This window comes from Argiope bruennichi, chromosome 3 (genome assembly GCF_947563725.1).
Source record: "Argiope bruennichi chromosome 3, qqArgBrue1.1, whole genome shotgun sequence".
In the NCBI taxonomy this organism is placed as follows: Eukaryota; Metazoa; Arthropoda; class Arachnida; order Araneae; family Araneidae; genus Argiope; species Argiope bruennichi.
The window spans coordinates 10314940-10342418 of NC_079153.1; positions in this window are offsets into that span (position 1 = coordinate 10314940).

Here is a 27479-nt window from a genome sequence, read left to right on the forward strand (position 1 = left end):
TTCTGCATAGTTTACACGAAAATTTATATTTTACAGCTACTTTCTCATAATCGTGTATAATTTACGAGAGTGCATCGCATTTTGAAGAGTAATGGTCGTCTTTCGATTTTATTTAACCACCTAAATTTCTGTTCTGTGGCTATACTTCACTTTTATAACTCTATCTATTTCATTTTAAACTGATGTCGGTTTACTTAGGGCTTCCATAGGTATGCCATAGATCTTTTTCTAGTACATAATTTTTGGTTCCCATCATCTATTTTTAAATGCTTGAGGGTAAAAACTTATTGCGTGGAATTTAGTTTACTTTAAATAAATTTTATATATTCATTTATTTGGTAGAAATATTTTAACGAAGTGTCATCGTGTAAATATTATGTATTTGCTACACTTTGATAAATTAAGCTTTAAAATCTTCGTTTTACGTCTTTATATATATTTCGAATTCCCAATTCATATCTGAGGCATTGAAGTTTTTTGTTTTTTCGTATTTTTATACTAATGATAGAAAAATATCCGCTTCTTTTCTCTGTGTAAATAGTAATAAAATAAGCAATAAATTTAAAGTAATATGTTCGATATAAATTTATAATTTATTTATAATTTATCTGCAATACGTTTAAGAAATAGAACTTTCATCGAATTAATACTTTGATAATCGAAATGATAATATTGTTTGTGTATTTCATAAAAGTTTATTAATCTAACAGACCTTTCACCTTAACTTTTTTTCATATTTCTTACATAAAAAAAGGAAATAATTATGTTGATTATTTATTTGTATAAAAAAGAGCCAAAATCTATTATTATTAAATCAAAAGTAAAAAATTGCAACAGTTTTATTTTTATAAATAGAAATACTATTTAATAGGAAACAAGTCTAATTAATTTTAATTGATTTATTTGAATTATTAGCTAGAAATGAAATTTAATTTCAGTGGTGTTTTTTGAAAATATTTTCTCTGCACGTCAATATTACATAATACAGTTATATACTAATTATACAATAATTATATACTACTAGTTATATAAAAATTTAAATGTAATTATAAGAAATCATAATAGTTATTTTCATTTTCTTTCTATTCATTTTGTTTTTTTTTAGTTTATAATGTAAATTAAATTGTAGTTTATAATTCATTATTTTCTAATCATCTTTTTATCATTGCTTTTATAAAGTTCCAAGAAATATTTTCATGTAGTTTTTAATTAGGTGCACATGAATTTTCTTTCAACTTCATGCCATTGAATATATTATGAAACCAATTTGAATAATATTATCTCTTATCTTAAATTATTTCTTCTTATCTTGAATGATTATTTTCTTTATTATTTCGAAAAATTCTACATATTTTATCTTTTATTTTTGTCATTTTACCATTGAATAGAAATATTCAGACCACAAAAAGTCATTACGAAATGCATCATCTGGCTTTACATTTTATAAAATCCACATTATTTTCATTTCCATGAATAAAGCTTGTTGTCATTAGTAAATAACTATTTTTTCTTTGTGAAAAATGTTTATTTTAAGATATTCATTTTTATTTATGTTTAGTATGGTCTGTTTCATAATCTCTGGAGAATAGTTTTTCTTGAAGTGAAAGTGAAACGCAGTCGTTCTCTGGTTTAAAAAAGTGATGCAATTCGTCGCATTTTTAAAGGAATTACTTCAAAACTACTTTCTTTCTGTTCGTTTTCTTTATGAATATGAATAAATATTTAACATCCTATTTTTATGTCTGGAAAATTACCAAGACCAAGGAATAAAAACTTTTTTAGAAAACATACTTCAAAGTTAAATTTACAGATCAAACGATGAGATTCAATTTTTTTTTCGCTCAATAAATTAAATATAAATTTGGGGACATGTATGAATAATAATTTTAAAAAAACTCCCCATATTTTAATGAAAGATTTGAACTGTTTCATGCAATTTCCATCATGGCTTTATGTTATTTCTTTGTTTTATATCAAGGTTTGATAAGGTTTAATCTATACTGGTTGATAATCTTAAATCTACAAAATCTAATAAGAATAAAAATATAAAAATAAAGGTTAAACAAATATTTGAAATCATTTTTGATAAAATAAAGGCATATTCTAAACATTATATATTGACAGAATATCAGCACTAGTTGATTGCTTGCATAATTTATTAGAAAAGTGTCTTTTTATCTGTTTTTTGGGAAAATAGCTAATCCTGAGAATTCATTGTAGAGTTTGTATCTTATTAAACATATGAAGTATGATAAAATATCTAGGTAATGAAATGGTAATACTATAGTTATTTTTTTTTTCATCACATATAAAAGGCAGAAATGAAATTGAAATTGTGAATAAATAATACATATATAAATTCTCAGGCAACAAAACAGTATCATAGAAATGAAAACTCCCTTACTTTGTATTCGGAGCTCAATTAATTGTGTAATTAGAGCCTCAATTATTTAATTAGTAATAGAAGAAATCAAAATTTCAAAGAAAAATAATTTGTAAATAATTTTCCAGGCTGCAGAACAGTTTCATAGAATGAAAAGCATCAAGCTTTGTATTCAGTTAATTATGTAATTAGAACGGCAGTTATTTAAATAGTAGTAGAAGATATCAAAATTGTAAATAAGCAATTCCTAAATAAATTCTCAGGCTGCAAAATAGTTTCATAAAAATAAAAAAAGTCTCGAACTTTGTATTCAGAGCTCAACTAATTATGTAATTGAAAATTCAGTTATTCAGTTAGTAGTAGAAGAAATCAAAACTGTAAATAAATAATTAATAAATACATTCTCTTATATAAAAACAGTATCATAAAAATGAAAAGCCTCAAGCTTTGTATTCAGAGCTTAACTAATTATTTAATTAGCACAACTGTATAAATATCCACTAGAATTTGAATGGCCAATAACCTGCTTCAAAAATGTAGGCTCTATTATCGCCTGCAAAGTAACCGTATAAAGAAGCTTATCTTTCCTTATCAGAAAATATGGCTTATCATGTAACGTGAAAGGAATAATCCGTTTATAAGATGAAACAGCATCTTGGTACTCAAGATGACCTACTTGACTCCTATCGGACTAAGAAATTTAAAAAGTAGATGAGAAAAATTTAATATTCAGTGTCAGTTTCAGAATCGATTACAATTGTACAATCATATGGCTAAAAATCATCTTTGCTTCAATCGTCATAAATATGAATGGCCAACCACACCACATCACACATACACGCCTTTTGTAAAACCTGCAGAAAGAACCGTTTTACTGAGCTTATCATTCATTATCAGGTAATATAGCATGGCATGCCACTTGGAAGGACAGAGCCCGTTTATTTACAAGGCTAATTAGCATTTTAGTTCTTAAGACAATTTCCTCGCCTATCTTCTCTCTGAAATTTTCAAAGATTAGGTGAGAAATTTTAACATCCAGTGTTTCAGTCACTGTCTATTTCAGAATCGATTAAGTTTGTTCATCCTTATTACTCAAAAACCACTTTCCTTGCAAAAGATGTATGTAAATTTTTAAGCATGTATCCATCATCCACGGCTGAAGTGTTTTCTAGCCATATTTTTGACATCCAATGTCTTGATGGCGCAATCTCAGTTTGCTAACAAACTAGTTTTTATTCAGTATAGTTGAGCATTATTGACAATCTGTTTCGAATGCAATTTTAGATAGATGTCTTCATTTTGTAATGATGTTAGATGATCAAGATGACCTTTGGGCCTGCTATCTGTATTGTATTAATCGTAGTTTCAGTTTTTTGTCTGAAAATCCGCAACAACAGCTGGAAAAATATATTTGATTCCCAACGAATTTTGCATGATATAACCAACTCGTACAAACTTGACCATTCATAAAATCATGTCTCAAAATCTCATCCTCCTAGTTCCAAATCTTAAATTCTAAGATCAAACGGATCCGCATACAAATAGATTTAACTTGCCATTTGTATCATTTTTTTTAATTGAGGATATTTTAATGAACGATAGTTTGTTTCCCAGGTTCTGAAGATATTATATATATCTTCAGAAAGTAAGGAAAAATTATTTTGAAATGAGCTAAAATATTGCTTGCAGAACTTGTCAGTTTTTTTTTTTTTAATTAAGTAATAGATTTCTTTTTATTAAGTAATTGATATCGTTGAAAATAATGCAGCTAAAACATTTAAATATAAAATTACATAAAATACATACTAAATCATATCTTCTTCTCGAAACAATTATAGAAGATTAAAGTATTGTGATTGTCCCAAAAATTCAATCTCGTGATTTTGATAAATTTTATATTTCAGACTGTTCTGACTTCAAAATCTAATTTTTAAAAATTATATTTAGTGTCTCTGTATGTCTGAAAAAAGGATAATTCAAAGCACCATTTCGCTAATGTTACATTTCGCATTTAGTCTTAATATGAAACCTGTAGATTGTTAACAAAGTTTGGACAAAGTCTGTCTACTGATATTCATGTAAACACGATAACTGGGAAACACTAAGAATTTTGAGAATGAAATATGGTGCATTAGAAATATATTAGCATTATCATTAGAGCTATATTAGTATTATCATTAGAGCTATATTAGTCTTATCATTAGAGCTATATTAGTATTATCATTAGAGCTATATTAGTATTATCATTAGAGCTATATTAGTATTATCATTAGAACTATATTAGTATTATCATTAGAGCTATATTAGTATTATCAATAGAGCTATATTAGTATTATCATTAGAGCTATATTAGTATTATCATTAGAGCTATATTAGTATTATCATTAGAGCTATATTAGTATTATCATTAGAACTATATTAGTATTATCATTAGAGCTATATTAGTATTATCATTAGAACTATATTAGTATTATCATTAGAGCTATATTAGTATTATCATTAGAGCTATATTAGTATTATCATTAGAAATATATTAGCATTATCATTAGAGCTATATTAGTATTATCATTAGAGCTATATTAGTATTATCATTAGAGCTATATTAGTATTATCATTAGAGCTATATTAGTATTATCATTAGAGCTATATTAGTATTATCATTAGAACTATATTAGTATTATCATTAGAGCTATATTAGTATTATCAATAGAGCTATATTAGTATTATCATTAGAGCTATATTAGTATTATCATTAGAGCTATATTAGTAATATCATTAGAGCTATAGATGGATTAAATTTGGATCCAAATCTTCCAAATGGGCACACTTGTAGTTCCATAAATGCTACGTGTAAATAAACGCTATAATTCAGAAATTAGTTAGAATCAGAGAAAATTTTAGATCTGTGTCAAATTTTGGATTCAATCGCCTGAAAAGATGTCTAAAATGGGATTTCCCGTTTATTCATTATTTTACCAGCAATAAAGTCGCCATACTGTGTCACTACATATGGAAGTTGAGAAACGAAATCACTCATGCTTACGAGGGGAAATAGTCCTGCGAATTTATTAATCTTATATCTTTTAATATATTTTTATAAGACAGCTAATCTGTAGACATGAAAATATCTATAACTAATTGATGGCATAAAATGAAATTAAAAACAAATTTATAATGATAGAAGCATAGAGAGAAACAATTGAAATAAAATAAACATAATTTCAGCATTATTTAATTATATATTTTACTATAAAATTGTAAATTTACATAACAGTAATGATCATTAAAGCTGGATATTTCATGTTTATCCAGATACAAACATAAATGTCAAGTATATTAGATAAAAAAATTACAGTGATGCGCATGATCTACATTCACGCCAAGCTAAACCTGAAACGTGAGAATGTTTATTTTTAATTCCGTTACTACATGAAATGCTTAATGAAATATTTTGATACTGACGTACAAAAAAAATCGCATTTAAAAAAAATGACGACTTTCTAAAACATCTGTTTATGAGTTTATGTTTAATAATTTTTCAAAAGAAATATGAGGCTGAAAATAACGTCATCAACGTTGATGAAGAAAAAATAAACAAAAAATAATGTTTTAAAATGAGCTCAAAACCATCTAAATCGGTTTATTTTTTGCCATTTTCATTTTTTCAAAAAGATCTCCATTCATCAAGACGCTCCGCTCTTTTAAACATCGCGTTAAGCTACAATTACCAGCTTCATTACATGTTAATCGTTTATGTTTTACTTAGAGTGTGTTCTTTATTTAAATTGCGTGCACCAGAAATGAGTTGTGTCGGCTGCACTTAGATAACCGTCAAGATTAATAGTGTCATGCATCATTTTCGCGCACTTTTAAATTTAGGAGTGTCTGAATTGTGAAGATTTTAAGATTTTTGTATTACTTTTTTGTTCTGCAAACAGATTTTGGAATGTAAAGAATGCCCATAAAGGAACATGAGATGTATGGAATTTGATGGACAGAAAAATATGTCAAATGTAACCAAGATTGGTATGCATACCATTCTAGCCATGGAATTCCAATTCATGTAAATAATTGACAATAATTGAAAGCGGGAATGTCCTCTAACTTTCTTTGATACTTAGATACATCTAACTTAACATTCTTCTCTTTATTCTCTGAAACATACAGTATCTGTGGGGTAGTACATACAGTATGGGTGGGGAAGAGTTGAAAGGCAGACAGCAAGTTCTAAGTTAACGGGTGTTCGCAGACGTGAATGCCTTCTTTCCACTTCGGTATATCATGTTCATCTACTTGATAAATTCCTTTCAGAATTCAGCATATGTCAACATTTTCTTGACAAAGCTCTATACCATATCTCGCCCAGAATTCCGCAGTTGTCAACAACTTTCATGAAAAATCTTTACACCATATCTCACCCAGAATTCCGCACATGTCAACAATTTTCATGACAAATGTTTATATTATATTCCATTCAGAATTCAGCACATGTCAACAATTTTCATGACAAATCTTTATATCCTACGTCATCCTGAATTAACTACATGTCAACGATTTAATGACAAATATTTATACTATATTTTATTCAAAAGTCAGTTAACTGGATACACAACAAATATTTATATCATATTCCATCCAGAATTCAGCACATTTCGACAATTTTCATGACAAATCTTTATATCCTACGTCATCCAGAATTAACTACATGTCAACGATTTAATGACAAATATTTATACTATATTTTATTCAAAAGTCAGTTAACTGGATACACAACAAATATTTATATCATATTCCATCCAGAATTCAGCACATGTCAACAATTTTCATGACAAATCTTTATTATCTACGTCATCCAGAATTAACTACATGTCAACGATTTAATGACAAATATTTATACTATATTTTATTCAAAATTTAGTTAACTGGATACACAACAAATATTTATATCATATTCCATCCAGAATTCAGCACATTTCGACAATTTTCATGACAAGAATTCAAAGTAAATTTTCCTCCAAAAAGAATCTTTGTGTTTTTGAGTTCACAAGTAAAAGGATGCTCCATTTTAGCAAAATTCTCCTAAACTTGTATAGAAATGTACAACTTTTGTGTCAGGATTATTTACCGAATTTCATATCCTTAGCTCAATGCGTTTTATAATTACCATGTTCACAGACAGAAAGACAAAATTCCTAAAATGTGTTTTCGCTCTCTGCGAAATCTGACTCTTCAAAATTCATTTAAAGATGTCGAGGTCGTCTCTGAAGAAATCCTTTAATAAAATTTGATGATGATTGCAATACTCTCTCTTTCTATACTTCGTGCACACTATAAAGTAAAATTTAGATACAAAGAGCAAATCAACTGGCGGAAAAAAAACTCAAGAAATCAAAATGTTCAATACAATTTTTATTTTTGCATCATTAATACTTCTTGCCTCATGAATTTACATTGCTTACACTAAGAATAGTGAAATATGCATGGGAAATTGCAGTTTGAGTTTCAATTATTCTCATTGTGTATACAGTTATGTTTTCAACAAATTGTACAAATATTTAATCGTTCTACAGAGGAACGGATAATTAGCTTTACGCTTATTGCAGATCAACACTACCTTGCCTTCATCTCATTTCTTGCGATTCTTTTTTTTAACTGAATCTGCAATTCATTTATGTAAGTAATGTTGGCAATCCATCCTCTTTAAAAGAATGTACGAAGCTACAAATCAACGTCTTACTGCAATGAAAGTGGATCAATATGCAATTCAACGAACACTCATTTTCCCATCTTGAAATTAAATTTCTGAAACTTTATACGAAGGGTAATATAATTTTCTTGCTTAATTGATGTCTATATCATTTTACATTTGAGGATAAAATGTAGAATATTTTCACACAAATCAAAATTTTATGGCTTTTAGCGAAATGGAATCATTTGTGTCAATCATGTAAAGTTACATTCAGGTAAATAACACTTTTCGAACTAAGCTCCAAATGCCGGACGCTTTCTTGCAGTTACGATATATCTCCTAGTGTAAATAAAAAAATTTCGAAATTATTTGGCATCTTTAAAATATTTATAATGAAATATTTCTAATTCTCGAAGAAAAGAAAATATTGCATTGCGACATAAGTGTTCATTTATTAGTGGCAAATAATGCTTCGTATCGATTGATTGAAGATGAAAAAGAAAAGTGTGGAATTATCATTTCTTGTTGGTCAAATTTAATGTCTTAGTGAAGTATAATTATTTATAAGTACTCATTAAATTTAATTAATTTAGCTTGAATCAATTTCCATCTAAAATAAATCGTCGTAAAAGGAAAATTTAATTTATTAAAGTTGCATTAAAATTTCGTTATAAAGAGGGATATATTGTGGCAGACTTGCTAATTTTAGTCTTTTCCTTCTCTCCAATTTTACTCCCTATGCTAAAATACGCGGGGATGTTTCTCATTAGACGTCAAATTTGATGTTTACCAGGCTTGAAACGTAACAGATCTTAGCTGATATTCTTGATCCAAAGTAAAAGACTTATCAGTGCACCATCTTTACTCTAATAAAACACACATACACTAAATAAAAAAAAAAAAAAAAAAAAATGTTCGCAAATTTTTTTTTGTTGGTTGTAAAAACATAATATAGCATTTGTAAATTAAAATTATTTCATTAAAAATCAAATAAACGTCTGATGTATTTATTATTATAGTAAAATGAATATATATATTTATGTAAAGTAGGTATTATGTATTTTAAAAGAGCTTTAAGACTGAATTCCAGAAAATACTTTTCAATATTGCAAGAATATGTCGCTATATGAAACAAATTCAATTTCATTGCAAGAATGGAATGCATTGTTAAAAATCATGCAAAAGTTTTTAAAAATCGCACAATCCTCGAAACATTGCTTAGAAATTAAATTGACTTTATCAAAAATGACTTTTCTGTATTTAAAATGAATTTGAGTTACATTATTTCAGAATTTACGGCTAAAAAAATCGAAAGATTTTTTAAAATTATTAATTAATTAAAATCCCGAAAGTCTTCCTTAAAGTTGTTAATTTAACCCTTTTTGATTATATCTGTTCAGAATATGGTGAATGTAGATATACTGATCTGTCCATCAGAGGGATTGCACAAACACGCACGTACACATTCAAGCACTTCCTTTTACAAATATAAATGTAGATCTAATTTATTTTGCTCCCCGACAGGCAACTAAAATTTTTCTGAATTCTTTTTGATAATTCGTTACATTAAAAAGGAAAACGTAAGAAAAAGAGAATGCGAGAAAGAAATGAAATGAAATGAATGAGACTGTTAGTTCAGAGCTCCATAGCATTAATATTCTATATCTAGAAAATAAAACTTAAATATTTAAGCGAATATTAAATATTTACTAACTTTGAAAAATATCATCATTAATTATGACACTTCATTGAATCAGCAATCACTTTTTTAATCCGTAAAAATTCATTTTGTGTAAATAAGGAGATTTAAACCTTTCTATTTCTAAACAAGATCTAATTGATTACTTATAATTAAACATTTTTACTCCAAATTTTGAGTAATTCTAACATTTTTCAACCCTCAACAGCGATAAAGAAATTTTTAAATTTCATATATAGAAAAGGAACGTCAAATCCCATTAAGATTATTTGGAAATGTTTTAGCATCAGCTTATCCATTTATTTTAAGTAATGGTAAACGGTTCTTTAAAAAGTAAAATCTGCGATCTCAAATGGAATCTTTCTGTAAGATAAATAAGTACTCAGGCATTATTACTCTTTTTACTGCATTTTTAATACTTATCATTTAGGCAGTTGAATTTTTAAATATTTCTTTCGTCTGTCACAAAATGCTGAACTTTTCAAACAGTGAGAATTTCAAAATGATTTTAAAAGCTTCTTTATCTTGTTTGAATAAGATTAAAAATTTGAATGAATATTCCAATAAAAAACATTTTTGTAAGTGCTAAACACCTCCAGGTAAAATATAAATAAGATTTTACAGTCTTCGAGATAAAATGTATAGTGCTTAGGAGAGTTTGTTTGAATGATTTATAAGCATTAATCTGGAAGAAAAATCGATTAAAAAGATGGCACTAAAATCATTTTCACGGAAGTACTCGATTTAAAGCTAATTATATCAACTTAATATGTTTTAAACAAATTTCTTCAACAGAAATTATAATATTACATTAATTCAACGTAATGAATGAAATACAAAAATGTCAGAAATCACAGATTCAGTTAAATGAGAGAAAAATCTTGGCAGTCATAGAAAAATCTTCAGAGTTCAAATCTATGCCGTTTTTCCACAAATTATCCATCAAAAATCCCGATTCGTGTGAGAAATAATTTATTTTATAATACGGATTGGTGATGAGGAAAGAATCCATCAAGTGAATGAGTTTTGCATTAAAGAGCAGAAGCAGGATCAGTTCCTCTTGAAATTCATTCGAGAAAACTATTTTCTTACATACACGTTTTTATATTAATTTATTTTATAGCGCAGATTTGGATAAGAAAAGAATCTATTAAGTGAAAGACTTGTAGTAAAGATCTGAAGCGGGATCAGTCCCTCTTGAAATTTGTTGGAGAAAACTAGTTTCTTACAAACATTTGGATATTGATTTAATTTTCTGGTCTCTGATATTTTAAGAATAATAGAAGAATAATAGAGCTTAAATATTTTACTTTATCCGTTTTCCTATCTGCCGGCAATTATGTAGTAAGTTACTGCGATATGACAGCTTTAAAGAAGAAAGTTAAAAATAAACCTGAAACTCATATTACAATCATCACAATAGATTCCCAATTTAGTGTTGAAAATAGTTCCTGAAACTATGAATCAATTACAGCTCGTTACTATTAATAAGCAATAATTAATTTTGGTGAATCACAGAAATATAATTTTGATATAATGGATTATAAAACCGAACCCCAAATTGAATGTTATTGCAGAGTTTATTATCTGTAGTATAAGTAAATAGCAGCCAAGGAAAGTGCTTACTTTTCTTGTTTGCTAACATAGTACGCAACGTTTTAAACTTATTTAAGAATCTGGTTCACGACAAATCGGAGGCAAGTTACTAACTTTCAAGTGAATCATCTGCCAAAATGAAGCAAAAGGCTTACAATGCGTATTGTTAAAATTAGATGAGTTTTGTGATTCATAATGTAATGGGCAAAATGATAGATGCTATAGTGAAGTAAGTCACATGCTAAAGTGAAGCAAGATTCATTCATCACGTATTGCTAGAATTAGAGGAACTTTATGTTTTATAATGATATAAGTAAAATTATGAACATTACATGCCAAAATGAAGCAAAGAGCACACAATGCATATTGTTAAAATTTGATGAGTTTCTTGCTTCATAATATAATAAGCAAAAGCATGAATTTCAAATGAAGTAATGAAAGAAAATGAAGTAAAAAGCATACAGAGCATATTGCTGAAATTAGATATACTTTATACTTCATAATGTTATATGCAAAACTATGAGCGCCACATGCCAAGATGAAGGAAAATCCAGACAGTGCATAATTCTAAAGTTAGATGCATTTTGTGCTTCAAACTGGAATAGGGAAAAAAAACCATGGACATATTTTGGGTGTATCTCATTCAATCGATTAGATATAATATTTAATTTCTGTTTACTCGTTTTATCACATAATTATGAGCCAATTTTCATCAATTTTATTCAAGGCATTTTGTAGTTAGCTGTCACATTCACATACAAATTAACAGATAAACCGGAAGTCCGTAGATGGATCTGGTTCAAGATTTCATTTATTTCAAAATTACTGATTATAAAACTCATATGTTAAATTTTTCTAGTTTGCAGTTTCTTTTTTGAATTATCGTAATCAAATGTGCATTATTGAAGAGACTGATAAATTTGAGTCCCAAATTTATAGAAGTATTTTATGTGAAGTCCATATACGAAATTTCATCGGTAAATAATTAAAAATTGATTAATTCCGTATTTAGACTACTTAACTTGGGTGATGAAAAAAGTATCCAAATTTATATCATGAAGACAGTCATGTCAAGACTCAGAAGATTGTTTTTTTTTTTTTTTCCTTTTTTCGAGGTTGTTGTCAAACATTCAAGATGCAGTTTAGTAATATAAATGTACTAGCTTGGAAAAACGCTATGATTTTGTATGAAAAGTTGAATAAGCCAAAAAATTTCATTGAGTTTTAAAATGCTGTCTTCCATCATAAAAAATTAGAAGAAATTCACACCGGCAGCACGTGGATGTATAAAGATGCAATTTATTGAACAAAAGTGACACATTTTATCTTCATTATTTATTTTAAATTTTTCTTGTAAATAATATGATTTCCTTTACGATTAATCTAAAATAATTATGCTGGAAATAACAATAATTGCTACAAAAAATCTACATTTTTTTTTGGGGGGGGGGCACTTTTTTAATTTAGCAACTTTCAGTTTTTAATTTTGAGTTTCACAGGAGATTGTAGGCAAAAAATCCTCTAGCATCTTAATACACATTGTTTTACATATTTATTCTGTGCCATAGAGAGCCCCTCGGAATTGAGAATGAGAAGCTTCCGTCATGGTGATTTGTTCTCGCCACCCTTGTGGGAACACGAATAGGTGGGACCTTGCTCCTCCCATCGATGACTGGAAGCACTTCCTTAGGGAAGAGTTGTACCGTAGCTGGTGATGGCTCTTAGGACTCGACCACAGTTCCCGTCAGTATTACTCTTGCGGCTGTCCGGTCATTTTTTTCCGTGTGTCTTCCGGCGGATCGGAGTAGTCAGTTTGTAGTTTGTGGTTACATATATAATCTGTTGAAAGATTCGGAATGGACATCAAAATTAAATTGACAAAGTGAACTTGTTATGCTAATGAACCAATAACTAATATGGATCCCTCCTGCATCCGTAAAGGAGTAACCAATAAAATATAACCCCGTTCACGTGAGAGAAAGTAATACCAATTAAATGTTTTTATGTTCAAGTAAATGGGATTTATCAATGCTGACTTTGCAATTTTCTCTATTTTTTTATTTATTCATTTGGAAAAATTCTTTTATTTTCCTCTATTATTAATATAGATTTATTATTATACACTTATACTCATTAGACTTTTATTAACTCAATGATGTTTTTAATTAATACTAACTCGAAATAATAACAATGCAAGTTGGAAATAAAATTTCTGTACTTATTTTATCAAACAGCAATTTTTAAATTTATTATTTTATAGCGAGTCATCTTGTTTTTATTTGTGAAGTAAAAAATAAAAAAATGGAAATGTTCATGAAACTTGATCTCAAGGATTTTTTAACAATACGTTATTCTCCTCGAGTCAGAAAAAAGCATTTTTAGAACTACGTATTTAAAAAAAGTATGTCACTCCGGAACGAACTTCTCTGAATGTTTCGTTGTACCAAATTTTTAGATATGTTCAGAAGATTGACTCTCTATCTGTCTGTCTCCTTTTCAGTATGTGAATACAATATTTAAAATGCCCATCAAGATAAATAATTTTAATGTGAATCATATCTCCAATTTAAATGATAGATCTGTTTTCCTGTTTCTTAAAACATAGATTGTCTATCTACTGTGAATATTTTAGCAAGATAACTCAAATATGAATGAACCTGATTAATATTTTTTGATGCGTGGACTTGACTACCAATTTGTAAAACTGCATTAAAATCAGGATTACATCGACGAGAAAGGGTTCAAAATTCATATTAACCCTGCTGTTCTATTTGCATTTACTCTACGTATGTAGCTTTCAGATCAATATGACCCGATTCAGAAGACTAACCTTTCTTTCAGTAAATGATAGGTGTGATTTGAGAAGTGGTTTAAACAATAGCAATGTAAGTTTAAAAATAGATCAAATAATATAAAGCATTTATAAAAATAACAGAAAAAATTCGAAATTTAAAATAACCTTTATTTACAATCTGAACAGTAATATCTTACATGATATTTGCAAATATGATTCTTACAATTGTAACATAACATATTAGTTTTGCTGTCATTGTTTGATGGACAGAGTTTGTACTTTGCATGTTTGACAAACAATGAAATATTCTCAGCAGATCCTGATGGTACGTTTTTCCTTTTTCTCTGTATTTGTTTCACTATATTTATTGAGTCCTCACTTCTTGGTAGTTGCCGCCTTGTCACAATGTGTGGAAAAGGGAGTGATTTTCCCAGTTCTTCCAAAAATAGCCTTCGTTTAGTCAATTTCTCTTCGTTCCATTCACAATGCGTTGAACTCCGTAGAACAAATGCATTGTATGCAGAAGTACAAATATGTTATAGTATACTATCATGGGCCAGCGATTTACTTTTCTTTTACAAGTGTACGTGTTTAAAATCTGATTAAGATTATCCACAGCCCCTTTAGATGAATTATAATCTAATGTCTTTAATAGTTTTTCGCCAGGTCTGTTACTAACTTCTTTGTCATGATGCCAAGTGCCTATAAGAATAAGATTCTTGTTCTTTTTTGGAATGTAGTTTATAGCTTATTTGTCTTCTGTAAAATAAAATAAGGAGCTGCAAATTTCTTTGTTTGGCATTTTTTCAGAAAGCTTTCCTATTTATTTTTTCTAATGGTGCAGAGCTTAGTCATTTTCCGTTTTAGAAGAATTTGGTAAAAAGTTGTCAGATGTGAAAATTTTATTTCTTGTAATAGTTAGCCCCAAATATCCATAGGTAACACTACTCGCATTCGCTGATTTTACTCTGGCTTTCACCCTCGTTCTCTTCTAGTTCAAATTTGTATTTTCAGTACATACGAAGTTTTACTGTCACATATTGTCATATTATCATATTTTGATCCCACATTTAGATGGATCACTTGGTATATACTGTTTGAAAGGACATCGACTACGAAATCCTACTAATTGCTCATCTACAGTAATATTTTCATTCGGATTATATAACTTTGGAAGAATTTCTATACATTTTCCCCAGTTGTCTCGAACTGTAGCTAATTTATCCAAATTTCTACTTTCTTGAAGAATAAATTTATTATCAAAACTCATAACTCTCGATATGGTGGAAAATGTTTCAAGGGACATTTTCGAACGAAATATATTTCTGCCAGTTTCTTTATCCCATACGCTTTTTGCTGATTCTCCATGTGATTTATAAACACCAGTTAACAATAATAATCTAATATATGCTAGAAATTTTACTTTCGATGTTTTTCCACTTTTTTCCATATACCTTTTCCTCTTCAATATTAGTCATTTTTATCATTTCGTTTCCAATTGTAAAATTGAATACTACCTCAAATGCACTTTTTACGTCTGTTATACTTGCCATTGCGTCTTCTGACCCTGAAGTTGTTTTTATAATATTGACAGCTGTTCATTGAGATGAATGTGGCAGCGAATCCAACTTCCACTTTATTTCACGATTCTTGGATTGAATACTCCCTTTATAATTTATTTGTTGAATATCGGTAACAAAATCGTTGTCAGAACTTTTACTCTCAATTCCATCGCTTGTATGATTTTCATACTCGGATACTACTTCTTTTCTTTCAGAAGCTTCTATTAGTTTGGCTATATCAGCGTGACTCAAATTTCTGCGATTTGCCATTTTTTTTCTCTCATATTCACATGCTCTTTTACAGTATATCAGAAAATGAAAAATAGCAGAAAAAAAAAGATACATTGCAATAAGAACAATTAGTGTGACAAACTCCCCTGCCAATAAAATTTACAATAACAATAATAACACCCCCCCCATATCAATTTTTGACCTTACACGTGCTCTCTTGTCATGATACCAAATACAAACGTAAATGAAACAGGTTTCGAAAACGGATAAATTAGAGAAACTATTGTTATTCTTTTTTTTTAATTATTCCAAACAAAAGTGAACATATATGAATAAAAAAAATTTTTTTTTTTTTTTTTTTTGCATTGTTTCATATTGAACCGAACGATACATTAGGTATAAATTGAAAAATATTCCTTCGAAAAACAAACAAACATAAATCCCTCTAGGAGTACATATTTATATTATTTACTAACAATGTCAAGAAGTTTCATGAAAATATCTCTATATTATATATTTTTATGAACGTATAAATTTTATTTTGTTTCATATAGATCCGAACAAAACAGCAGGGTTAAATTCTCTGAACTACAACACTAAGCCAAGCATTGAATTATTTAAATATAAATTATTTAAGATAAAAGATAGTTGAGGAGGAAATACACTCGCTAATTCCTTCTGATTTTGGTTTGTTAAAATTATGAGCATACATATAAATTTCTTTCTCGTGATAGCTGTTTCGAAATGTTTCTATTCGTGATCTAGATAGTTTTACTTTTCTGCATTATTATAACGTGAAAGAAAAGGATGATTTAACCTACTGATCCAACAAATTGCCAATGAACTGAAATGAGAATAGATTCGCTGATCATACAATGATTTCTTACTGTCCAGTGACGTAGAAGCAGAAAAGGGGATTTTTTTTTCTGCAAAATGTTTGTCTTCAAACTGCATTTAAGACTTTGTCTAGTCATAATCTAAAATTTAACTTAATATATAAACTGAATCCTTCAAAGAATTCAATTATTAAATTAATCAAATAAGAAAACAGTTCTCTAAATAAAAGGAACAATATTTTCAATAATGATCTATGCAGAAACGAAAATTACTTTTGCGCAGATGTAATTAAATTTTAAAAAATGCATTATTACTTTGCATACAAAAATATACAATGAATGCCTTATTCCCTATGCTAAAAGAATAAAAACAACAGTAACGTGACTGATTTAAAAAAAAATCAAAATAGAGCATTTTCTCTTGCCTGTTAAATAACAATCATTTTATCCCATAAGCTTCTTAAAAAGGCCAAGATGATCCTTAAAATTTCGTAATACATATACACTTGTTGAAAATATTTATTATATAAGTGACTCTTCAAAAGAAGAAGTAGTGACCAAGCATCATTTTCACAAATAGTTTCGAAACGAAAAACCTAAGAGAGAATAGCAAAAATAGTCTGCCATATGGTATGTACGTCCTAAAAAAGTGAAACATTGTTACTAAAAGTCGTTGATGATTGCTATGCTGTTGAATTTGGAATTTTTGGAATAGAATTCTTGACAAAGGAAACGAAATAATAAAAATGAATGATAATATAAGAAATGATTTCCGTAAATGTTTATAAATTGCATGAGATTATGGAATAACGTACTAATAAGTACAAACGAAACGTAAGAAAGTAATAATAAGTACTATTATGGGGCTAAAAGCTTAGATTTTAGAAAAGCTTAGATTTTAGAAAAGCTTAGATTGAATTTTGTGGCTAATTTTATTTATTGTTGTTCATTAAAATGTATAGAAGAACTTGCTATATAATTTTTGTTTTGTTTAAATCTTTTTATTTAATTAGTTTAAATAATTTTTCAAGGATATATCAGATTTTTTAAATAAAGGATGGAAACTAAGCAAGCATTTTTCAAATGGTTCGTTCCATTTTTTTTCTGCATTGTATAACTGTATAAAATAAACATATATTATTCAAAAATAAAATGCACTTACTTACAGAGAAATAATCTGTCATTTGAATAAGAGATTGATGTACTAATACCGCTTTTAAAAAAAACTTCTGCTCGATAAAAAAATATCTATAATAAAAAGAAATAAATTATTTTATTCTTGCCCAAACTCATGCTCGATACACAAAAAGTATCAACAATATTCTTCTATCAGTATTTTAAGATTTAATCCTCGGAATACTGAAATCATTGAGAAGGATACATTTTTTTGTGGTTTGCAATGCATTTTTTGTGGCTATTGTGTTAACAATAGAAACGACGAATATACAAAGAAGGTAAAATCTATTAAATACATCACTTTTTTTTAATATTTTGCTTTGCTGGTAATGCGGTTCACTCACTATGAGATTTGTTCATTAAGTGAGGTTTGATTGTATAAGATCTTTTAGTATGCAAAGTTACCTGCAGAATCGAGAGATCATATAAAGTATAAACTTAATTTAATTCCTATTAGCAGGATAGATTTCATTTCTGAGAAATTTTTAGGGAAAATTAATTCAAACTTGAGTTTTTAAAATAAAATCAGGAACCTTCTCTTCCTTAGCAGCCAATTTACTATAGCCAGCAATGATTAGTAAAATCACATACATAGTAAATGTCATTTTTGAAATAATACTATTTAAGTTCATACCTTGGGGGCTAAATCCATTAACACCTTTCAATGATTTCTTTCATCGGCCATACCATTCCATGGGTTGTTCGACTGCGTAACCAAAAGCCCAGCAATTTTTGATTGCATTGGTTTCATTGTGTGAAATATTTATGTTCAGATTTGTTTTCCTCAACCATGCAATTCCAAAAGTTACTCGAAAACAAAACAAGGAGCTCAGAATTTTTTCATTCCATTGGTTTCATTTTCTGAAGCATTTATGTTCAGATTTGCTTTCTTCGAACATGCCATTCGATGGGTTACTAGATTGCTAAACAAGGAGACCAATATTCTTTCATTCCATTGGTTTCATTTTCTGAAGCATTTATGTTCAGATTTGCTTTCTTCGAACATGCCATTCGATGGGTTACTAGATTGCTAAACAAGGAGAACAATATTCTTTCATTCCATTGGTTTCATTGTGTGAAGTATTTATATTCAGATTTGTTTCCCTCGGTCACGCCATTCCATGGGTTAGTCGATTGTGAAACAGGGAGCCCAACAATTTTTTATTACATTGGTTTGATTGCGGTAAACGTTTATGTATTGAAAGACTTCGATACAACGTGGAATAAATTTATTTTTCCTACTACTGAAAATATATATCCTTCAGTTGATATTAAATAAATGAAAGTAACATTTTTTTCAAGAATCTTATACTTAGTATCTTTCATAAATGATCATTGTTTATAAAAAATGTAAACATTTAAATGAATTGTTGCCAATCAATCAATTTTAATGTTCCTCGCGCGATTCTTTGAATTTTTTCATTGAAATAAGCCCAGTAAATATTCCATACCCTCAAATAAATGGGAAAATATTTAAATTTACATCAGTTTCAAAAAATACTTATGTTTTTATCTCAGAATATAAGTCTTTATATTAAAATGGATCCTATATTCTCAGCATTACGCGAACATTAAAGCGAACAATTTTTTTTATTTGAAAATGTATACTTTATTCATAAAAAATCCTTACTGGATTTTATTTTAAATAAAAAAAAATCATCATAAGTTTTTGGTCAAGTTTCGCACACACAAGTATTTGATTTATGAGAACACAGAAGTTTTGTTTTGTTTCTCACGCTCTCACTTTTCTTCTGAAAGAAATCAATAATGACTATTTAATCGCGGGAGAAATTCTTGCGGCACTCTTTTTTCCACAACTCCTTTTCTAAAGAATTTTAAATTCTTCATTCTAGGAATTTCATTTCTGGTATATTAAAATCGGCTTGCTGCGTGATCAGAGCAAACATTAAATTTACTAAAGGTAATAGCAAATGAGCAGCACAGATTGAAGAAAGCTAGACTTTATAAAATCATGCTCAATAATGTAACTGATCTTAATTAAAAATAATAATAATATGTCTAATACTGAGTAATCATTAAAGAATCATTAATACTAAGCTTACAGTATTTTATGAAGTAATACAATTGAGAAAATAAAAATATTTGTGGCTATACGACATTTCTTACACTATTTTTATCAAAGACAAACTCATATTGCATCTTGTTTATGATCTCTACCTTTATTTACACATGTTTTACAGATAATGCCAATTGTAAATAAAGCTCAGCTATTTTAGACATGCTATTATTTTAGACATGTGATTTGTGAATCAGTTATTATGCCTTAGAATGTATTGCTTAGTAATGGTTATCATAAAATAATTATCGATATTAAACTTATAGAATTTCAAAAAATTAAATACTTATGTATATATATATACGGATTTACTTCAATTCCACTTCTACTAAGTCCGTAAAGTCACCGGGTTCGTTTGTAGTGGGTGTATGGTGTGAAAACAATCAGAAAGCCACAGTAGAAAGCAACGATGACGTTTATTAAACATGAAGACACTAACAGAACAAATATTTACAGCCGAGACGAACACAGGGGGGCACACAGCAATACACAACAGCAAAAAGTAGCCCACCAGTACTTATCGATCACAACACACAAAGCGGCCAGATAAAATTAAGCAGAAGTGATTTTTGTAGCTTCGCTCTATGGTCTCTCCAAATGGCTGTAATTCTCCACTGTCCCCTCGCTTTAGCTGTATCCAACTGCCGACATACTACTATACGACTGGCTACTTTTCACAGGGCTCTATTCTGCTTCCTACACACAGCTCAGTTCGGCAATCGCTTGAGCTCCACACAACGCTGGTTCTTCGCTATTCCTCCGTTGCTTCATTATCATCTTGACGACTCGCTCCTCGACTCCAACTAACCGTGCTAAGAAGCAACTTTTCAGGCTTGTAACAATATATAATTTAAATCTTTTTAAACAGTTGGAAATAATATTTCTTTTTGTGTTTTCCCGTCGTTAAGCAATATATTTTTACATATTTTTCTCTTTCTTTTCCCGAATGCCTTAATATTATAAAAACAAAACACAAAATGCTGAAAATGAAATGGTTAATACAAAATCATTCAAAGATTGGTCATGGGATATTCAATTCATGGCATGAGCGATATGCCATCTGTAAACTAACTCTCAATTCTATTTACTATATCTCGGGAAGCATTTGGCATTTTAGACATTCAATTGGCGACACCCACTCAAAATTCTTGGAAGACCCAATTTCTCTGCTCCATGTTATTTTCGGATTTCTTAATGCATTAAAACAAGACATGGGTATTTTGCATAGTTTAAATCGCAAAATTCTATCAGCTTCTTACTCGCTATTTTGGGATATAAAGTAAATCTTTTATTTTGTGAGAATGGACTCCATCTGTTGGCTCATGAGAAAAAGTTAAAATTAATATCTACTTTTGCATTCCCCGATTAGCGATGATTTAAAATTAAAAAAAAAAGTTATTTCAAACCTTAATGATAATTCTTCAATTATCTTATCTTTTTTGTTTTTGTCATTTAATATAAATTTAACAAATATTAATACCAAGTCCAACATCATATATTAACGGTTATATCTAATATTCTGAAATATATATATATATATATATATATATATATATATATATATATATATATATATATATATATATATATATATATATATATATATAATATTTTTTATTCTATTTAATCTTTAGATTTAAGTTTTTTCCAAACCTTTCTTTGAAAAAGAGAGGTGATATTTAAATATATTAAAATCAATCAAACATTTTTCCACTCATTATGCATTGTTTTGTAATAAATCAAAAATTGATTTCTTCATATGACATTAGATGTTCCATTTTTCTAAATTGAATGTGCATATGATTGAAATATTTAATAAAAATATGGTCCTAAAGAATTTAACGTAACTACTATATTTTCAAAAGAATTACAATTTTGAAATTATTAAGAGATATCCAGTTTATGAGCATTATATGATGATCTTATAAATAAATTTTTCCCTCTATCTTAGAATAAAGAATAAAGTCCAACTTAAACATTATTTTTGAAGAATTATTCGGGTATATACAATTATTCTTTTTCAAAATTCATAAAAGCAACACAATGTTTATTCATTTATTCACATTTTCCTTTAGTAATGAGACCAGTCTTTTATTTTAAATGAGAATAATGCAATATTTGAATAAAACATCAGTATTTATCTTTCCATTACTAGCATTTCGTTCGATCTTATTAGAAAAAAATCTGTTTAATATAATATAACGTTAATATTTTTATTTAATTTTTCTCGCCTCATTTCAATATTATTTATACAATTTTCAGATAATTAGTTCATCTTTATTATAGTACATTAATTATTTATTTTATTTGGTTAACTTTTGTTTTATTTAACAGACAAACATTGAATTAGATTTGTGATTAATAAAAAAGAATACTATTTACTGTTGCTAATTTTTGTTATAAAAATTCTAGTCTACTTTGATTATATTTTGAATGTCTCAGGCAGGAATTGTATTTATTGTGATTTATGAATTTATTTGACAAAAGCAATCAAGAAAATAAATGAAAATAAAAAATAAAGTGACTTTCAGAACAGAATTTACAAATCGCTTTGATAAGAAAAATATTCTATCTCTAAAATTTATTTCCTAAACACTTTTTGATCATTTCATAATAAAATATTGACATTCTCTCACTAAATAGATAAATTTCAAAATTATTATGCTGCATCTCATATATTATTTATTTTATTTAAAATTAATTTATAAGACGTTTTCTGAATCTATAAGCAATGAATCTTTATCTCTTATGCTATTTAATAAATATGTAATTTGACTGGAATTTATATTATTTATTTGTATTGTAGTAATTAGAAGCAAAACATAGTCAAAATGAAACTACAAGAACTCAAAAATTGCATTTTCCTTGCATCATAAATATACGCAATTGGAATTTACGACACATTATATGTCAACTATAAGAAAATTGCTGTCAAGTTTGTATATAGAATCATATAGACTTTTACAAGCAATAAAAAATTTCATTCTGCTTTTTAATTATCTGCAATATCTATAATAATATATCGATATTGCTGGTTCTAGGCGAAGGATGTCAGCAAAAATAGATAATTTTTTTCCTAGTATGATTAAATCATGAAATATTATATATGATGTAACTATTTATTTTTTAGTCGAGCAACATGCTTCATTTTATAATTCAAACTCATTGTTCCTTAAATTTATATTGTCAATTTGGACGTAATGATAATTAATTGTAAAATATTAAAAATTTCAAAAACCATAAAATGCAAAATAAGACTTAATTTTCGAATGCCTTATAGTGTTTTAGTGTGTTATCCTATTAAAATCATTTTGATAAATGCAACAGAAACCGAGTCACAATTATAATTTTAATTATGCAGCATACATAGTACAGTCTAGTATGTTTTATTCTTTTTCTGAGTTGATGGACTCTTACGCCTTTATAATGACTCCAAAAATCCTGAAAGCTAAGTTTACGCTTCCCTTCTCCATTTTGATGTCTATCTCATAACGCATTTTTCCTTTAGTAAAAATATACAGGGTGTTTATAAAGTCCTGGACCCATTTTGATGTTTAATAACTCATAAAATAATAAAGATAGATTTAAATTAATAACATAAATGGTTAAATAGACTCAAAAAGTTTCATGACCCTTGTCAATGAACTTCCACGTGTTCCCACTTCCTCGCACGGAGAATAGCAAGTCGATAGTCAATTTCACACCAGGTAGCGACAAGCATGTCGGCATCCACAGAGCCATTTGCGCACATTATGGCGATTAACAATGCCAGAAACATGAAAGGATGCTTCATCGGAGAACATTATGCTCTTCAGAAAATCAGCAGCATCTTCTATCCTCCTTAGCATATCTGTTGCAAAGGCCATCCTCCTAGGCCTATCGTTCGGTTCCAAAACTTGAACAATTTGAACTTTGTATGCATGCAGTCTTAATTTTTTCTTAATAACCTTGTACACCGTCGAAATTGGCATATCCAATTCTGTTGCCGCTGATCTCACAGATATTCTAGGATTGTGTAAAAATGTCTCTCTGACACGCTCAACATCAAAATCACTTGTGCAAGGACGTCTGGAAAGTTTCTTATCTTCGATACTTCCAATTTCTAGAAAATTCTTTTTCCACCGCACGATGCTGTTTTTGGATGGAGGATCTTTTTGGTAACTTCTTCTGAAATTTCTCTGTGCTTGCACTATCGATTTCATTTCTATGAACCACCATAAAATCTGTGCTTTCTCTTGTGGTGTATGCATTCTCCTTAATATCCGCTCGAATAAAACATCACATACAAAAGTACTACATAGAACAAACACATCAAAAGTAAACATAACATTGCAATAGTTGCCAAAAACAAAAGAGAGAAAAATGCAATTAATAAGCAGACAATATTTAGAAAAGTACAGATATTTAAACTGGAAAATGAAATTATCTGAAATTAACCACACGCGCAGACGATATTTACAAAAGTAAAAATATTCAAACCTGAAAAGGAAAATATATAAGTTATTCCATCAATAAATGCCATAAATTTGTTTATATCTTTATTATTTTATGAGTTATTAAACATCAAAATGGGTCCGGGACTTTATAAACACCCTGTATATTGATCGACTATCACATTTAATTTTTATAAAAATGAAATCTAACCAACCCAAACAGTATTTCGCTGTGACATGCACATAATAGTTTTAACGGTAAACAAAATAAAATAATGATTTGTAAAATTCATATAAGTAAGAAAAGGGAAAACAATATTGACACATTCAATAAAGAAGAAATTTTAGACAGAATTAATTATTAACAAAATCAATAATAACTTTAGTCGCATGACGAATGTATTTCGTCATTGCACGAAAGGCAGGAAAAACCGATGACGAGCATATACACATCATTTCACCACCAGAGTTAATTTATTAACCTTTTAACGATTTGAGTTGAATAATCTGTTATTTTATTATCAATACAACAAGATTTTTAAACTGAGAAGAATTTCAAAATACGAATAAAGGGGGTTGATAACAATTTAAATAATTTAGTAAAAAAACAATTAAAAATATTTATCTGTAATAAAATGAGGAATTATTTACTTTGCCGAAGCGCTGCGAATAGTCGTCAATTACAATCAATAACAATTAAAATTTTGATAATTTTTCTTTGATTTGAAAAGCATATATAGGGTGTTGCCGAATTCGACCGACACATTTGGAGTGGTGATAGTAGGCATCAAGAGGATAAAGAGTCACCATACAACATGGGGTCCCAAACGAATTTAGAAATCGAAAATCGCATAAATATAGGAAGTGCGAAAACTGTTGAAAGCTGTAAAAAATAATTAAAAAAATGACAAATGTGTTTCAACTAGGAATTTTTTTTTAAGTGAATGCATATTCTTAAAAGTTTTTTCATGCTGGTAACATGCTCATTTAATGATCTAGGAGGTCATAAATTAATAAAATAAATAAAATAAAACGAAAAAGTAGTTTTGCACCCATATTTGCAAAAAAATTAAGAAGAAAAATATTGACTTGAAAACTTAAGGAAATTTATATTCTATAATTTTATATAAGCGTGAAATGTGAAAACTGGGAAGTTTTAAAGATATTCACGAGAAACTAAAACGGGAATCAGAAATATCGCTGCAACATCAGTACTGATGTTCGCTGAGAGTGTTGTCAAATTGGAAAGTTAAATTCAATTCAAGGAAAATACTAAATTGATGAAAGGCACTAAATTGATGAAAAATTACCAGCAAACATAGGGTCGCAGGTAATGTTTATTCAGCGAAAGTCGCAAAAACAGACATCGAAAAGACAGTGAGTCTGGCGAAGAGAATGGCCCTATGAATGCAAGGATTAGAAACAAGGTAACCGGGAAGAAGCCTTCTCGTATGTAAATTCTTCTTGCGTTCGAGAAAAATTAAGGCAGAGAGTAAGTATTCATTAATGCGCATTGCAGAATTGATGGTCTTTAAACTTCATTTCCAAACAACAAGTCAGATTTCATTAATTCAATTAAAATGAGCTGGCGCTCCATCATGCATTAACCAAATGTTCTGACGCGTGGTTGTCTGTGTTCCCTGCAGTCAATACGGAGGAACGTGCTGCAAGAAAACAAGGTGCATATAAGGCTTTCGAGCAGAAGATACGGTCCCTATAGATGACTCTGTCCAGATGTTAATATAAAACATGTGTTGTACTTTCGATGAGATAGTGATGTGGGGATTTTCGAATGACCACATATTTGCATCTCTCGTGAAGAAGGCTTCATCTGAGAATAAAATTCTTGGAGAAAAGCGTGCAACTTTCTGTGTGGCATCAAGCATCCAGCGTGTCAACTCCACCCGATTTGCGATTTTCATTGAAAAACGTTACTTGCAACAATATGATTATTGGTAATTTTTCATCTACTTAAAGCCTATTATCCTTTCTCTGAATTTATCTTTCGAATTTGACAACGCTCTCGGCACACATTGGTACTGATATTGCAGTGATGCTTTTTGGTTCCCATTTTTGTTTTCCTTGAATTTCTTTAAAACTTCCTAGTTCTCTTACTACAAGCTTATATTAAGTTATAGAATATAAAATTCATTGCGTTTTCAAGCTTTTATTATTCTTCAAGTTTTAATTTTTCGCAAATATGGGTAATTTTTCGTTCTCAGTAATTTAAGACCTCCTAGATCATCAAATCCGATTCTTACCCGCATGAAAACATTTTTTTTTAAGAATAAGCATTTACTTAAAAAATTCCTAGTTGAAACACCATTTGTTACTTTTTTATTAATTTTTTTACAGTTTCCAACAGTTCTCCGACTCCCTATATTTTTGCGATTTTCACCGATTAAACGTTGTTGGGACCCCATGTTGTATGGTGATTCTTTATCCTCTTGATGTCTACTACCACCTCTATGAATTTGTTGATCGAATTCGGCAACAACCTATATATTTTCTTACTATTCTGCATAAATGATTTTATTTCTTGCAATTAATTAAACAATTGGAAAACTTATTTCAAAATATGTATACAATATTTTATTTTTTATATCTATTGACTGGAAGTTGTTGATTTAATTAAGGATTATGGTAATAAATAAAGGAATGACTCACCTCATCCACGTCTCGATATTTATTGCAGCGAATATATTTTTTGTATACAGATTCAAACTATTCAAACTACACATTTTCGAGCGCGTTTACTTGGCATCCGTTTCCTCCAAGCATCCCCTAAGAATGCCTAATCCCTGAACATAAACAAGAGTTCAAAGTTCTGGATTTTCATTGCGCCATCTGTTGGCGTTCAGATGAATCACCAGAAGTACAATATGGAAAGTTATAAAATATTATCCTGCATTAATCGAACATGAAATATATGTATATATTTTGAGATAAAATTGTTTTTTTTTTTCGTTATGAATAAAGTAGACAGTTGAGTATTTTGTCATT